Consider the following 17,967-nt stretch of genomic DNA (forward strand, 5'->3'; position numbering starts at 1 on the left):
TTACAATTCTATTAAAATCCCACAAGGTAGTATTTTTGCCACCATTCATCTTTTGCTTACTTTGATTTTTGAGAAGGGCAGAAGCTTACAGCTTAATAGATCTGATTTATTAGAAAAAAATGACATTTTTTAGTATTTCTCACCCTATATTGTTGGAGCTTTTATATGAAGGGCTGTGTAGTAACTGATTCTTTTCTTCCTCCACTTTCCATCGATGGACAACACTGGTGACAAAAGGACATGTTCAACTATTAGAATTATTGTCTTGTTTCAATAGAACATTAGGATTATTGTTTAATTAGAATTATTATATACTATAATTGTATATTAGAATTATCATTCTTCTTCAGCAAACAAATTGTATCCTGGGCTGCATCAAGAGAAGCATGACCAGCAGATCGAGTGAGGTGATTCTTCTCCTCTACTCCACTCTGGTGAGGCCTGAGATCTGCTTCCAGATCTGCAGTCTCTGTTAGAGAAAAGATCTGGATGTGCTGGAGTGTGTCCAGAGGAGGGCCACAAGAATGATCAGAGGGCTGGAGCTCCTCTCCTATGGAGAAGATAGACTAAGAGGGTTGGGGCTGTTCAGTCTGCAGAAGAGAAGGCTCCGAGGTGACCTTATTGTGGCCTCCCAGTATTTGAAGGGGCCTACAAGAAAGCTGGTGAGGGTCATTTTAGGATGTCAGGTAGTGACAGGACTGGGAGGAATGGAGCAAAACTAGAAGTGGGTGGATTCAGATTGGATGTTAGGAAGAACTTCTTCATCACTTTTACTACAGTTATATAGAAGAGATGGCAAAGACTTTAGTCTTTGGTAGCAGCATCTCACCTCTATCTCCAAGTGAGCTTTGAGGTCCCTTCCAACCTAAACCATTGTATGATTCAATTGCTATAGGAATAGGTTGGACTGGATGATCTTGGAGGTCTCTTCCAACCTGGTTGATTCTATGATTCTATGATCATGAGGGTGGTGAGACACTGGATATCTCGGTTCTAATTTACATTCCCAGAGACTCAAATATATTTGCTAGAACCAGTAACAGTTTTATAGAGTGCCCTTCCTTCCTCCCCCTTCTTTCCAGAGGAAAGAAGATTAGCTATATAGAGAGAGGAAGGTAAGCACACCCAAATAAATAATCTCACTCAATTTGAAAGCTAAAAAGAAGAAAAGTTTAACACTAAATTAAAAAGGTATCTGAGGTGGGGAAGTCACTAAGGTATAGGGAAGGGAAAACAAATACAAAATGTGTAAATATAACCAGATTTTGATGGTAAGGGGTTTGCCTGCCTCATGGGTGATGGCCACGTGGCAAAACAAAGAGAACCAGAAACAGGACGGTGATGCTGCTAAGCAGGGAGGCAGGGAGCACAGAGAGAAAAAGGAAGTCCCCCTGATTTTACAGACCTTTAAACAGGAAGGGGGAGTGAGCTAACCATGAATCACCTGGTGGTTCTCAGACCCACCCCTGGGGAGGGGTCAAGACCACCTAGGGTCAGGTTCAAGGTCACTCCCAGGTGTCTCTGCCCACGGCAAAATGTTGGAACTGGACGATCTTTGAGGTCCCTTCCAACCCTTACAATTCTGTGATTCTGTAATGGATCCACAACTTCACCTCAGTAAAGCTTAGTAGAAAACTTAGATGGCAACAGCAAAGTTTTGTTTCAGACTTGGGACAGAACTAGGTTAACATTCTGATGGCATTCGTGCTGCATCCAAATGCAGCCAAACACCATCTTGCATCATTCACCTATATATATTCCTTCTGCACGAGGACTCGTCAGCTGCACCTTAAGATCAATTCTTGTTTCCTCTTCTGTAAGTCTAGACCTTCAATTCAGAACTTCTGGGGCTAAGTTCTACCTTTCTCAAACTCCTGACTGCATTTGGTTATGCATTTCTTCTGGCTTGCATTAAGTCATAGAATCAACCAGGTTGGAAGAGACCTCCAAGATCATACAGTCCAACCTAGCACCCAGCCCTAGCCAATCAACCAGACCATGGCACTAAGTGCCTCATCCAGGCTTTTCTTCAACACCTCCAGCGATGGTGACTCCACCACCTCCCTGGGCAGCCCATTCCAATGCCAATCACTCTCTCTGACAAAAACTTCCTCCTAACATCCAGCCTAGACCTACCCCGGTACAACTTGAGACTGTGTCCCCTTGTTCTGTTGCTGGTTGCCTGGGAGAAGAGACCAACCCCCACCTGGCTACAACCTCCCTTCAGGTAGTTGTAGACAGCAATGAGGTCCCTCCGAGCCTCCTCTTCTCCAGGCTAAACACCCCCAGCTCCCTCAGCCTCTCCTCACAGGGTTTGTGTTCCAGACCCTTCACCAGCCTTGTCACCCTTCTCTGGACATGTTCCAGCACCCCAACATCTCTCTTGAATTGAGGAGTCCAGAACTGGACACAGCACTCAAGGTGTGGCCTGACCACTGTTGAGTACAGGGGAAGAATAACCTCCCCTGTCCTACTGGCCACACTGTTCCTGATGCAGGCCAGGATGCCACTGGCTCTCTCGGCCACCTGGGCACACTGCTGCCTCATCTTCAGCCTACTATCTATCAGTACCCCCAGGTCCCTTTCTTCCTGGCTGCTTCATGGCTGTGATCACCCTTCCATTCTTCAAAACGTCACTGTTAGTGATTACAGATGAGCTTTCAGAGCTTTTGAACAGGAGAGACCACATGTTAATACCACATTCATACAGTGTGTCTTAGGCATCATGTTCATCTCATTCTCCATGTCATATGTCAAATATGTTCATATTAAGTCAAATAATCTCACTGTGGCTACTACAGCCATTATTTACAATGAAACATGACAGTAGGTTATTATATTTGTCTGTCTGGTTTTTCTAATTGCCTGTTAATGAAATTCAGCTACTAAAACAGGGGTAGAAGCATTACCATATGCCTAGTCACATCTCCACAGAACAATGGCTACAGGTACTGAAACTTGGCTTGAGAGCTGACAGCCACAAGCCTGTGGTAAAGGATTTCTGACAGAAGACATCAGAGCTTGGACAGCTTCAGGTACTGGAAGCTGTGGCACCAGGAGTGACCCCTGCCTGACTCTGGCACTCTCCAAGCCACATTTCACAGGTGCTGGAGGTTTGCAGGGCCCCTCACTCAGCCCAGTCTCTAAAAGCACTTACAGACTCTGCTACTTTTTTATCTCTAACTCAGGGTGGGGAGCAAGAACATTGTGGACACCTCCTTGAAAGACTGTGTGCTAGTTTGAAGCTGGCTAGAATGTTTTGGTGAAAAGAACTAGATTATAGGCTGTGAAAGGAAAATAATGGTGATGTCTACTTCACTCATAGGCTTGCTGAGGTGTGTAAGAACAAGAGTAAAAACATAGGTAAGGCATTTGGGCACTGCCTGAGCTTTGAGCTGCATTTCTCTCTAAACTCACCCTCTGTCTCTGATTAATCCACCTGCTTCCTAACCCCCCTGGCTGACCCTCCATTCTTCCTTGGGGCACAAGGCAACATCTGGGGTAAGGCAGAGGGGTGAGAGAAGTTGGAAGGGCAGCTGGGAGCCCCTCCTGGGGACTCAGGTTTCTGGGAGGTTTTACCTTGTATATTTCTGTATATAACTGCACATACTTTAAATATCTGCTTGTACATTCTCCTAAGCTGTAAATATAAAGCTTCATTGAATTTCCAGAGCAGGCTGAGTCTAGTCTGGGTGATTTCCAAAGTGTATGTGAGGGGATGGGATGGGTAACACCCAAACCACTACAGACTGCCAATCCCTGCATGGAGGAGATGATTAGGAGTACCAACAGCAGCTCAGCAACAGAGTTGTATCTTCCTAGCCTTCACTATTGTGCACACCCACCTAACTGCCTGCTGCTCTAGCTGTTGGCTACAGCCAATACTGAAGATCAAAAACCCAAAGATTACAAATCCCTTCTCAGCTGAAATCTATTTGTATATTGCAACACCTCAGTGACACAGGATACTTCCTAAGAGTGTCTCACTCTTTTGCAATCAAGCTAAAGTCATTCAAGCAGTAGCTCATTTGTGGAAACATAAACATTGGACCTGTCCTGTATCTGAGAGAGTGGCATTCTTCTACAAGGAAAATTTATTTGCCAGGGACTTGACTGACCTGGCAATTTATCTGTTTGTCAATGTCCCACAATTCTTTCACATTTACAAAGTACAGTACTAATACTTAACCACCTTATGGGCTACTGTGACGCACAATTCATTAGTCCTAAAGCCCTCAGAAATCCTTCAACAAATGCAATTTGGAAATAAAACCATCATCAGTACATGTAGGGGAATTACTATGTTCATCTTCAGTCTCCATTACACAAATTTTGGGTTTGGGGGTGTTAAGTTTGCTCTTGTGTGTATGTACAAGAGCATAACCTCACCACATTCTGGTGTGCTTCAGTGACATTACTCACAATGATATTTCTGCCTTTATTTTCTTCCCTCTAAAACAATACCTAAAATTTTCATTTAAAAAATAGAAGCCTCACTAGGCAAAGCCTGTGGACTTGTCTAATCCACAAAAATTATATAATCCCACAATACAACAGTGAATTTACACATCCATGAAGCAGTATCAGGCAGTGCCAGACATCTGCTGAAGGGGAGTTGAACTGTTGGCTTACACACAACCAATTGTTTCTGCTGGCTACCAAGAGAAGCCACAGACATCAACAGGCACATCATTTAGATGCCAAACATTATATGTGTACTATATACAGTCCCTAGACGTAATAGAAATGAGATTCAAACCTACTTCAAGTTTGACAGAGTGCCTTCAGACAAGCTGAATTACCTCCCTGAAAATGTATTCCCAAACTTTGGGAATTCAAGTCACAACTAGCACTGAACTGCATTTCCTCATCTGCCATAAGACTCCAGTATGACCCCAAGCCAATACCAGATAAGGGATTTTCTGGCATCTAAATTGCAGGTAAGGAGCTTGCACCACTTGAAAGCCACTGCACCAATCTGCAGCTCTGAATAACTCCTTTTAATCCATCTCTTTCATTGTGGGTTTTTTTCCTCCTTTCCCTGCCTTCTGCTTGCCTAGTCTAGGAATCCTTGGGACTGTGTCTGTCTCCCATTGTGTGCAACTCTAGCCCCTCTACACACACAAGAAAAAAAGTAACACCACCTCAACTGCGGCAATTATCTACCTATATGCTACTGTAGTGGTTGTGAAGCTTCACACACACACATGAAAAGCCTGGATGAGGCACTTAGTGCCATGGTCTAGTTGACTGGACAGGGCTGGGTGCTAGGTTGGACTGGCTGATCTTGGAGGTCTCTTCCAACCTGGTCAATTCTATGATTCTATTAACCAGACTAACTCAGACAGCTGGAAGACGAGAAATGAAGTTTTATATTCACAGCTTAGCACAATATACAAGCATATATAGACAATATATTACAGCTATTTAAAACCATATACAGTAATATACAAGGTTAAGGTAATACAGAAAAACAAAACCCCTGCTAGCAGCCAGACTGCCCAAGAGGGGCTTCCAACCAACCCCCCTCCTTCCTTCTACCCCTTCACTTATCTCAGAATCTCCCTCATGTGCAGGGTGAGCTGGAAAGGTCAGCGAAAGGTGTCAGAAGCAGAATGATTAGTTGGGAATCATAGAATCAACCAGGTTGGAAGAGACCTCCAAGATCAGCCAGTCCAACCTAGCACCCAGCCCTAGCCAGTCAACCAGACCATAGCACTAAGTGCCTCAGCCAAGCTTTTCTTGAACACTTCCAGCGACAGCAACTCCATCACTTCCCTGGGCAGCCCATTCCAATGCCAATCACTCTGTCTGGCAACAACTTCCTCCTAACATCCAGCCTAGACCTCCTCCAGCACAACATGAGACTGTCTCCTTATTCTATTGCTGGTTACCTGGGAGAAGAGTAAGACCCCCACCTGGCTACAGCCTCCCTTGAGGTATTTGTAGGCAGCAATGAGATCACCCCAAATATGCAGGTTCAGGCAGAAGAGCTAACACAGTAACAGCCAGACAGAACTGAAGACTGACTTTATCTTTGTTTATGCCCTGGTTTTTATATGGCTCAGCAGAACAAATGGGTAATACAGACATCACTAGATTTTCTTTTCACAGCCAATAGTCTAATTTCTCTCATTAAAATATCCCAATTAGCCTCAAACCAGCACAGCTACTTACACAGAGAAAAGCAGCAGGCCAATTTCATCCTCCCAAATACCCAATCTGAAATGTTGGTCTCTGCAGAAAATGCTTGCAAGTACAAAACCCCCAAACCAACCAAAAAAAAAGAGAACTTTCTGGGCTCCCTTGTTTCTTATCCCTCAGTTATTGAAACACACATATTCACTACAAAGATATTAGGAGTGGAAGGAACAGGACAGTAATTAAGCCCTCCTGCTGCTCTTTTTTTTTTGCCAGTGACTTGACTCAAAACAGTTTTTTAGTACAACAATTACATTCTATGTTTTATGGCATGCTTTGTGTACATCTAGACCTCACCTAGATTACAAGTGGATGAGCCAAAGTAAATACACATATGCACACACACAGAGTGCTAGGTGCATGTGAGAGAGACCAAGAGAGAGTTTGCTTTCCCAGTCTTTCTGCATCTGTAAGCAGGAAAGGCTTGAAACCCTTGCAAAGTCTATTCCCAGGAGAATTTCTGCCTTGCTCTCTGCAGACTGAAGCAGCAATCTCTGGCTGCTGAGCATGGGAATCCCAGTATTTTGGCATGGTTTTAGCAACAGCATCATTAGAAGCACTGACTTATTTTAATTGTCACCTTGTACCCTGCGCTGCCAAATGCAGCCAGAATGTCAATTCTTTTTCAATGTGAGCTGTTGACATGGAAACAGATCTGCTGAAATGGAAGCAGTGAAGAAAAAATGTGTTACTCCTCCAAGTTATACTTAGAAGTGGTAAATCTGTGTGTGCTGCAACAGATTTTAAATACTCAATAAAGCACACAGAAGAAATAAACAACTATTTGGGGTGACAGTCATTTTAGTTGTTTACATCATAGCCTGCATTTAGAAGACCTCCAGTGTTACTATGGTAACTGCTTTTGCTTAAACGTAGTTGTGGACGCACTTTAGGTATGATATAAACTAACCCAAGATGGAGGAGCAAAACTGGAGAGCAACAGCTAAAGGAGCAACTGGCTGCCCCCTGTTCCTACTTGCTGCATGCCCTGGTGGGGGTACTGCCGCAGCACTAGCCAGCACAGATGCTTTGGTTTGTCCCTGTCCACACCTTCAGAAGACCTGAAGCAGCTGACAGAATGCATCAGGTAGGTTTTCAAGACAACACAGGGACAAAGAGCTGCTTAGATCCCCACACAGCTTGCAGTGCACCCTAGAGCTGCTTGCTCTCTCCCTCTGGACATGAGATAGGTGGTAGGATGAGGAGACAGGTGAGAAAATGAGCCTGCAAGCAGGGCCAGAGGCCTGTTCTGCACCTCTGGCAGAATCTGTATGTAGCTTTCCTCTTCAGGATGCCTCCCAAAGGAGGAGAGCAAAGCTACAGAAAGGTGAGCTTACAGCACAGGCCTTCCACCAAAACCTGTGACTTGCAGCAGACGCTGCTTCACCATTAACTTCTCACAGCTAGGAAACTGCCCTAAAAGATGCAGCACAGACCTTTGACCAGCAATACATTTCCACTAGAAAGATTAAATCTCTGTGCTGCTAAAGCTAGTTTTATAGTCACAAGGAACAAGGCCAGAGGGGCCACTGTGATCTACTGTTCTAAATAGGGATTAAAGGAACCTAGGGTCTCCTGCACACCTGCCTCCAACCTGAAAGCAAATGACAGCTCGATGGAGATCACTGAGCAGAAAATGGAGGGAGAGGTTCCTCTGCCCTCTTGCCAGGTGCCAGGACAAAGGCAACAGAAGAAGAGACATTTAAAACAACTCCTCTAAACTGTCTCATGGAGGTATTTGGAGACAGAGGCTGCTCAAAGCCCATGGATACTGGCAGTATTGTGAGGCAGTCCAATTCTGCACTTGCTAGGGCAACCCTCCCCCTTCCTCTGGCTTCAACTCTGATAAGACATCAAGGCATAGGGATTTATTTTTTAATTTTATTTTTCCCTTTTCCACTTTTCACATTTCTGCATGATTACATTGGATAATGACACATACCTCCCAAAAGCTTGTGCATCAATTAACAAGGGAGAGAAGGACACGCATCATTAATTATACACCAGCCTGTGAAACACAGACATGGGATATAGTGTAATGCTCTAAAAATAGCAGCAAGGCCTGCCTTGTTTAGGGCAAGTTTTATTTGAATTCCCACAATACAGCATCTGATAGGAAATGACAAAGCAGAAGACTGCTTAGCCTCAATGGGTGTTCTAGACAGATTTGCTGTAACTCAGAATCATAGAATCAACCAGGTTGGAAGAGACCTCCAACATCATCCAGTCCAACCTAGCACCCAGCCCTAGCCAGTCAACTAGACCATGGCACTAAGTGCCTCAGCCAGGCTTTTCTTCAACACCTCCAGGGATGGTGACTCCACCACCTCCCTGGGCAGCCCATTCCAATGCCAGTCACCCTCTCTGGCAACAACTTCCTCCTAACATCCAGCCTAGACCTACCCCGGCACAACTTGAGACTGTGTCCCCTTGTTCTATTGCTGGTTGCCTGGCAGAAGAGACCAACCCCCACCTGGCTACAACCTCCCTTCAGGTAGCTGTAGACAGCAATGAGGTCCCCCCTGAGCTTCCTCTTCTCCAGGCTAAACAACCCCAGCTCCCTCAGCCTCTCCTCAGAGGGTCTGTGTTCCAGGCCTCTCACCAGCCTTGTCGCCCTTGTCTGGACACCTTCCAGCACCTCAACATCTCTCTTGAATTGAGGAGCCCAGAACTGGACACAGGACTCAAGGTGTGGCCTGACCAGTGTTGAGTACAGAGGCAGAATAACCTCCCTTGTCCTACTGGCCACACTGTTCCTGATACAGGCCAGGATGCCATTGGCTCTCTTGGCCACCTGGGCAAACTGCTGCCTCATCTTCAGCTACTATCCACCAGTCCCCCCAGGTCCCTTTCTTCCTGGCTGCTCTCTGCCACTCAGTCCCCAGCCTGTAGCGCTGCTTGGGGTTGTTGTGGCCAAAGTGCAGAACCCTGCACTTGGCCTTGTTAAATCTCACCCCATTGGGCTCTGCCCACCCACCCAGCCTGACTAGGTCCCTCTGCAGGGCTCTCCTACTTCACCCACACGGCAAAATGGAAAGCCAAGGAATGTAAGGTTATGTAAGCATGAGGCAAAATAGTGCTTTAAATGTGCACGGCATTCATCAGTACAGAGGATCCCAAAGTACTCTTCAGACCATATACTGAGGTAAAGGCTTTCATCTGTATTGTTATCTTAGTGTTTTGTATTTTGATGGGATTCATGAGATGCTGAGTTAGATGCTGGGCCAAACTGCTGATACAGCTACAGGCAGCCAGAGATGAGAAGACACATTGCTGACTGTCACAGATGTTCATAGAGATGGTTCCACCAAGGAAATTCTGCTTTTCTCAGAGGGATGAGAGAGCAGAACTGGATGAGAAAAGGACCTGCTGGGTGCATCTCTAGTTGCAACTGCTCCGCTTCAGCCTTGGCTAGTTGAGTGGGATAGCACAGTGTTTCCAGCTCGTTAGCACATGCACACTGGAGACATGCATACTTCTGGAATGAGAGACAGACTCTCTCTGAATCTGCTTGTAGGCTAAGTGGAATACACTAATGAAGGAGGCAGAAAAGCATCTTTCTAATAGTCATTTTTCAAAAGGGGAACAGTAATTTGCAGACCGCACAGGAATGTTGCGGAAAAGAAAACCCCAGCTGTCCCTAGCATAAATCAAAAGCCTTTTTCACATGCACACAACCCCCAACCTTCGTCGTCTTCTCACGTGGCCTGTGGCTGCCAGAAAAATACATTACACAGGGCAAAGAAAAAAATGTAGTAGAGGAATTACTAGTGCAAAGCCATACCCTATTGCAACACGTTCTATCGGCAACTTGGTTCCCAGTTACAACGCAGGAAACCATCATTTTCAAAGCCTCATCTTAAAACACTAATTATGATCTTATCCTATACTGGCAGAAATAAAGGCAGCAATCTTCTATCTCTGCCTCCATCTCCTATGTTAGAAACCAAAGGTACTCTTTTCTAATGTCCCTAATACCTCTGAGGAGCAGATGATTCCCCGAAAGCCCCAGTCTTTTGATCCTATATTAAATTGGATGCTTTTGAGAATGTCACCCAGAATTCTCATGTCAGTCCTAGGAAAACATAATCTAAAACAGAGGATAATTTTGATTTTCCTCCTGACTCAGCAGATGAGGAGATAATTAGAGATGGAAAATGAATGTTCTGGAGGGTAAATATACCTGCTGTAATCCTACTGCCAACTGAAATAAGGTTAGCCTGCCTCAATAAGGCGTAAGTTAACTCAGCATCTGGCAGAAAGCTAAGACCTCTCAGGATTTCAGAAAACATTGGTGATCTTTCCTTTGTTATCATTCGGTATTTTAGAGAAGACAAATCAATGGATAAAGAGAAGAGAGAAATACATGAGAGAAGGGAAAGAAGGGAAAGTATTTTCCTGCTTGCAGTCGTAAGCTACAACAATAAAAGAATGCAGCAACACCACGAGAAACTGAAGTAGGTGGATTACCTATTCTTTTCTCTACTTTGAATCCAAATGGTTCCTTCTACTGACTGGTAACATGCTCTTTCAGTGCTCTTCAGCCTAACCATGACTTCCACCTCAGGAACTGGCAGAATCCCCTATGTCAAGTAAGCAAAGGCAGGTTATCCCTGTGCAGCGACAGCTCGGTGCTGACTGAAAGTCTCATTTGTCAGAATCAGAATTGTTGATTTTTCTTTTTACATTAACCCAGAAGATGACAAATATATTTGTCCAGAGCCAGGCACTTTTTCATTCCTTGAGCAGCTGCTAGTTTGAGAGAATTTTAAATGTCTGGCCTTTATGAAATGAATTGGTAATCACAGCTCTGTACCTCACATACTGCACTGAATGATTCAGGGGACTGGTTAATAGGATAAAGCCTTTCACCTCACAGGCTGCGGTTCGACTTCAGACTAATTCTTAACTTCACAAACACTCTCACTGCATGATGGGCATTTGACTGTCATCCTAAAATGAATCAGGTGTTTTTCCTAGTGGAGAAGTATTTATGCCACAGACAACATACTAATTATTGTCAGTAATTAGCCACACTCTTGGCAGTGGCAGTAGAGGGACCTGCAGAAAATTACCCATATGTTCATCCCTTGGAGGTTGTCATTTCAAGACAAGGGGTCAAACCTCTCAGACAGTCACTGTGGTGATTCTTGCATCCTTCTCCCAGCCTGGCTATGCTCCATGGATAAGCCGAGTTCAGCCTCCAGAGCTGTCAATCTACCACTTTTATTACCACTAAATTACTTTTGTTTCAAATGCTGGAGGCAACTTTGAATGCCAGGTCTAATTAGATTGTAATTGTTGGAAGATCTGAGCAATTGTGGCAGATCTGGGTGGAGACTTTGGGGGCTTATAATATTTGTGCAAACAGATCTCACAAGGACAAAACCTACAGCTGCTTATAACAGTGGGCATCTTCTCAGAAAATTTATACTACTAACCACCTAAGTTAGACAGACAAAACTTTGCATTTCCACTTGCAAACTGAGTCACCTGCAAAAGCTCTATGTCCAAGCTGCCAGACACCTTCACCACTCAGGCAGTTTTCATGAGCCCAAAATGTTTTGGTGCAAACAGAAGGTGAGTTTAACCAGCAACAAATGGTTTTGTACAAACTGAGTAAGGAACATTAACCTGACCAAGAACCAACAGCGAGAAAAAGAGTTATATATGTTATCACGGTTTCAGAACTCACAAACTAAAAAGCAAACAGATTTTAGTTTGTGGGTTTCCTAACTCACAAACTAAAACCAAATAGATTTCAAATAAATACAGGAGCAAATCCTACCATTTAGCACCGGAAGCCTTATCTTTCCCTAGGGGAAAAATACTCATGAACAGTCCAGGATCTCCATGCCCTGTTGCTGAATGCTGGTTTTCCTCTGCTTTCCTTTGGGAAAGCGTAGAACCCTCAACACTTCAACCTCCTCTAATATAACACAGTCCAGAGATCTGTGGGGAAATCCTGAAGATCTGAAAGTGAACATTTAAAGGCCAGGGAGCTTCTGCTAAGAGACCCTGTGCTTCCACATTATCTCCTGAGGTCTACCTGTCATAATGACAGCATTACCTCTTTGTGTAGCTCCAGGGAGAGCTGTGCAAATATTGGATTAGCTGCTTCAACGGCCAAGCAAAAAACAATCACAGGCAGAAAAAAAAATTCAGTTCAATCTACATGAATTACAAGAAGAAAAAAAAAAAACAACAAAGGAAGAAATATTTGCCTTTAAAATAGTAAATCTTCTGCTAGTTTTGACCTGAAAAGGACAAAAAATGTTTACAAAATTAAACCATTCTTTAAGACCTTTCCTCTTCCTTCTTACTTTGATTTGGGGAGGCTCAGAGGTATTTGTAATAAACTTCCAACAAGTTTCCTATCACACCAAGGTAGATCTGGTCTCTCTCGAAATTCTGTCTCCTTCAGCAAACTTATTACTTAAAATCACTCTAGGAAGACTGGTACAGTCTGAGCCAGAGAGATTTGGCTGGCCAGTTTTTTACAGAAAAAATGAATAATCAAGCAAGAAAAATGATCTATCAGATCCAAAATGTGATTGTCAATTTTTTTCTTTTCCCATGAAGGGAGAAGAGGACCAAACAGCATCCTCTTAAGTACTGACTCTTTTGTTTTGTTCTCCTATAAGTAAATCCAGAGCCAGTTCTTCACTCAGAAGCTGGTTTGCCTTTTTTTCCTCTCTTGCTCCTGCTGCAGTGCCAATGTGAGATGATAGGTACAGACGGATTCCACTGGTGGAAGTAAAGGCCATGAGATACCACCAGCACAGTCTTCAAGCTTGTGTAGTGTGCTAGTTTGAAGCAAGCTAGAATGTTTTGGTAAAAGAACTAGATAACAGGCAGTGGAATGAAAAACATGGTGTCAACTTCTCTCACAGTCACGCTGAGAACTCTGGGAAGAAGAAAGACTTTTTCTCCATTTTGTTTCTCACTCTTGCTTTGGCCTTAGACCTGGTCACATCTCATTAACCCTGCTCCTACTAACCTTGCTCCCTAACCTCTTGGCTGCACCTCTTTTCTTCCTGAGAACTGGGGTAAGGTTGAGAGGGCCGGGGGGAGGTGTTGGGGTGGTTTGAGAGCCCCTCCTGGGGACTCAGGTTTCTGGGAGGGGAGTTGTGCTTTTGTATTGTTTATCCTTTGTATATTTCTGTATATAATTGTATATAACTGTATATATTGTAAATAGCTGCTTGTAAATTCTGCTAGCTGTAAATAAATTGCTTCATCTATATTCCCAGGGTCCGTCTGAGTTAGCTGGGGCAAATTCAAAAGTGTGGGGGGGCGGGGTAACCCCCAAACCATCACATTTTTAATTGGCTTTCCCAACGTGGGGCTAGATATTTTTTAGTGAACTGTTCTTAGCTCGGTGGGCCCATGACTCATCTGGACATCAAGGCAGAGATGGAACATACCGATGGGCTCGTGATAGGTCAATTGACTTGTCCATGGATGCTATCACCCAAGTCATCTATGACTGTGACATTTGTGCTGCTATTAAGCAAGCTAAGCGAATCAAGCCCTTATGGTATGGTGAGAGATGGTCAAAGTACAAGTATGGTGAAGCCTGGCAGATTGACTACATCACTTTACCTCGATCTCGTTCTGGCAAGCAGTATGTGCTAACGATGGTAGAAGCTAGCACTGGATGGTTGGAAACCTATCCAGTTCCACATGCTACTGCACGTAACACCATTGTTGGTTTGGAGAGACAGATCTTGTGGAGACATGGAACTCCAGAGAGAATTGAGTCAGACAATGGCACTCATTTCAAGAACAATCTTGTGAAAAACTGGGCCAAAGAGCATGGTATTGAATGGATCTATCACATACCCTACTATGCACCAGCTTCAGGGAAGATTGAACGCTACAATGGTTTGCTGAAAACCACCCTAAAAGCTATGGGGGGTGGAACTCTGAAAAACTGGGACAAACATTTAGCAGAAGCTACCTGGTTGGTAAATAGTAGAGGTTCAGTAAACAGAGCAGGACCTGCACAATCAGATTTGGTCCAAACAGTAGACGGTGATAAAGTTCCTGTTGTACATGAGAAGAATCTGTTAGGGAAAACTGTTTGGGTATTTTCTCCTTCGGGCGCAGGGAAACCTGTCCGAGGGGTGGTTTCTGCTGAAGGTCCTGGTCATACCTACTGGGTAATGCAGGAGAATGGTGAGATCCAGTGTATTCCACAGAGAAATTTAACCTTAGCTGAGAGAGTTTAAATTCAGAGTGTCTAATATAAGTTGTTAGGAGTTTTCTGTTCTAGGTAACATCGGCGCCCAACACTGAGAGAATCTACGATAGAATCTACAGTACATGAGCACGAACCCAACATCACCTGGGAGTCCCTGTTCTGAGCTTTTGAATCACCTACATCTGATTGAAGTGTGAACTGAACTTGTATATATTGTTTTAGTGTAAATATTGGATTAGATTAGATTGGATAATTCTCAGCGATACTCTGAGCGAAGTAGACAAGGGGTGGATTGTGCTAGTTTGAAGCAAGCTAGAATGTTTTGGTAAAAGAACTAGATAACAGGCAGTGGAATGAAAAACATGGTGTCAACTTCTCTCACAGTCACGCTGAGAACTCTGGGAAGAAGAAAGACTTTTTCTCCATTTTGTTTCTCACTCTTGCTTTGGCCTTAGACCTGGTCACATCTCATTAACCCTGCTCCTACTAACCTTGCTCCCTAACCTCTTGGCTGCACCTCTTTTCTTCCTGAGAACTGGGGTAAGGTTGAGAGGGCCGGGGGGAGGTGTTGGGGTGGTTTGAGAGCCCCTCCTGGGGACTCAGGTTTCTGGGAGGGGAGTTGTGCTTTTGTATTGTTTATCCTTTGTATATTTCTGTATATAATTGTATATAACTGTATATATTGTAAATAGCTGCTTGTAAATTCTGCTAGCTGTAAATAAATTGCTTCATCTATATTCCCAGGGTCCGTCTGAGTTAGCTGGGGCAAATTCAAAAGTGTGGGGGGGCGGGGTAACCCCCAAACCATCACATGTAGCTTGTTGCTTACATGTGTGGCTAGCAGTAAGCACACCTACTCTGGTTATCAGTTCTCCCAAAGGGAGGGGATTGGTTGGGTTAGTAGCTGGCTCCCTTGCTTCCACAGAAGTAGCTAAATCAGATTAAGGAACTTTCTCAGCTGAACTGACTTTGTTAAACATAGATAGCCTCTGCTACATAAATAAACTAAATAAAGCTAGAATGAAGTTTGCTCAGAAGGACAAAAAGGGAAAAAAACCAGAAGTCCGTAAATCTGCTGCTGACAGATACAAGCAATACTGACAAATACTAGCAGAAACAGATATGTAAGTATCTATACACATACCAGAACAAGAACAAAAACTGCTCAGAATGACAAAAGTGGAAAAGATTCAGAAGTCTCCAGGTCAATCTCAAATCATAAAGCCCACTTCTCCAGACTGTAAGTAAATCACTGTTCAAGGCAAATACATGTTTGTTTAAGCCTCCTTCATCCAGACCCATGCTACATGCACTGGCCAGTATTTATGTCATACTCTACCAACTACAGAAGAATTTACTGCCTTGGATCACAAGACTGCAGTACAAATCCTTGTTTATTAAGCCCATCTTCACAGGCCTCCTCTAGACAGACAAGGCATTAAGGGACAAATTATTAAAGCTACAGGAAGACACAATCCAATACAGAAACCAGTGCAGCACTTGCCTATGTGTTAGGGCAGTACAAGCACATAACCCCTTCAGCGACACTACAGAAGGTGCACCATTCCCAGAAAGGCAAGCAGCTTGCATAGCTTGCCTTCTGCCATGAGCAGAAAGGAGCATGCTGTGTCTATCTAGTGGATAAGCAGTATAATTAACTGCAACAAGCTTTTCTTCCAGTGTAATGTTTGCATTTGCCACTTTAAGAAGTAAGTATTCTAGCTTTGCCTGTTCCCTGTGTGTATAATTTTTTTCAACCTTGTGAATAAGTTTTCTGGCGAGTTTTACTGTTAATAAACAGTTTTCAGAGTTATTAACAATCTCTGCCTGGATATCAAAATTAATACAGATTATTAATTTTGCATAATCTGTCACGAAGTGCAAACATTGAAATGAATAATAACAAAACCTTTCATATTGCAGTGACCAACTGCAGGTAACACTCAGCTTCAAACTAAAAAGGCTCATAGGGCACAACCAAACTAAACACCCTAGAGGCACCACTAGAAGAGAAAACAAGCAGTTCCAGTAGCTTGCTCAAGAGAGGAATGGCTAAAAAGTGAAGCTGTAAAGAGGAATCTGACAGCCAACATAAAGAAGCTGGAAGATACAATGACAAAGCAGAACCAGGACTTCAAACAGCTACAGAATGAAAAAGAAGAAATTCAAAAAGAACTCCAAAAGTTAAAGGAGGAAGCTGGGGGGGGGTACAAAACAAAAACTTGATGGATTTGGAAAAGAGAATAACTAAAAAGGTAAAAAAATGTGCAGGGGCTGGGAGCAGAAGTGAAGATTAAGTACAAAACACAAAAAGGGAATATAAAATTCTTGTTGGGGAACGTGGAATGTTCTTCCACAAAGTAACAGCAAAGATAAATAAGTAAATGCATCCTTGCTTCCCATTCTAGGCGATTGTGAGATACCAGAAAGAAAACATACAGATGTAACATGAGAAAGAAAAGTCAGAGTGGAGAAACTATTTAAATACAGAAAACAGTTAGACACATCTGTAAAGTAAACCTCTTTAAAAGATAAGATAAGCAGTTTTTTCTCGGTGGCCACAAGAATTAAACCAATCATTTGAGAATGGCATATTCTTAGAAGCCAGGTTTATTTCAAGTCCAAATGCAGAAACAATAGGGGCAGACTACATAAGGAGTTGCTCAGGCTTGTTCTAGGCTCATGTAAAGGTCAGAGAAGCATTGTCCCAGTTCAGTACACAGCTATTTCTGGTATCAGAGAGCATATTCAAGTGAAAGGACAGGAGAAACCTTCATCAATCCCACCAACACACAATATCCTGGGCAGCAGAGCAGCCCAGTCCTGACAAAAATAGCACTGTTACCTGCTGTAAAGGACTGAAAGAGTCCCTTACACATTACACCACAGCACCAGCAATCAGTAGGAAGTGTAATGTACAGCACCAGCGTTTACAGGACCCACCAAGGGATATTAATCTGCCCCAAGAGAACAAAGCTACAGTAGAACACATCCATTGATCTTGCTTTAATAGCTTATAGCACACATGAGGAGACATGCAGAGGCCAAACCCCTGTAAGGCCAATCCACATCTGTAACACACCTGACAGTGTGTTACAGATATTTTGAGTACATATCTACAGATCTAGATTGTGGGGACTCTGCCTCTAAGCCATCATTAAAGCCTGTATATGCATTCATGCCTCACACTGGCTGGCTTCAGGGGACCTGGCTGCGCTCTCAGCCATGATCAGCTAGATACCAGCACCTGTAAGAGGGAGCACACCTGCTTCTCAGAAACTCTGCTTGTTATGGCTGAAACTAAAGTGCCCAGATTATTCTCCGCTACCTCTTTGTTTTTATTTCTCCAACAGCCAGCTGTTCACAGACACACACAACAGTTTTGTGCTCCACAACTCTTCCTTCAGCGGAGTTGACTCTAGTTTCACAGCTGTTATTAAAATAAGAGTGGAAACAACCTTAGAAGTCCAAACATTTAAGTCTAAGCTTGAGCAATTCATATTTCTACTTCTGGCAAGCCTGCAGAAGTATGCAGTCCCTAGCAAGACTAGCTTGTGTGC

The 17,967-nt window shown here is 43.6% G+C and overlaps 1 long non-coding RNA gene across 1 annotated transcript in view; it reads right to left on the reverse strand.

Moving 5' to 3' along the window:
• Nucleotides 1-140: 140 nt before the first annotated feature.
• Nucleotides 141-17,967, reverse strand: part of LOC135178413 (uncharacterized) — a 49,260-nt gene continuing 31,433 nt past the window's right edge. Inside the window, exon 3 of the long non-coding RNA XR_010303511.1 lies at nucleotides 141-224. This is a non-coding gene — a long non-coding RNA (uncharacterized LOC135178413). The remainder of the gene's footprint in view (nucleotides 225-17,967) is intronic.

Source organism: Pogoniulus pusillus, chromosome 9 (genome assembly GCF_015220805.1).
Source record: "Pogoniulus pusillus isolate bPogPus1 chromosome 9, bPogPus1.pri, whole genome shotgun sequence".
Lineage (NCBI taxonomy): Eukaryota > Metazoa > Chordata > Aves > Piciformes > Lybiidae > Pogoniulus > Pogoniulus pusillus.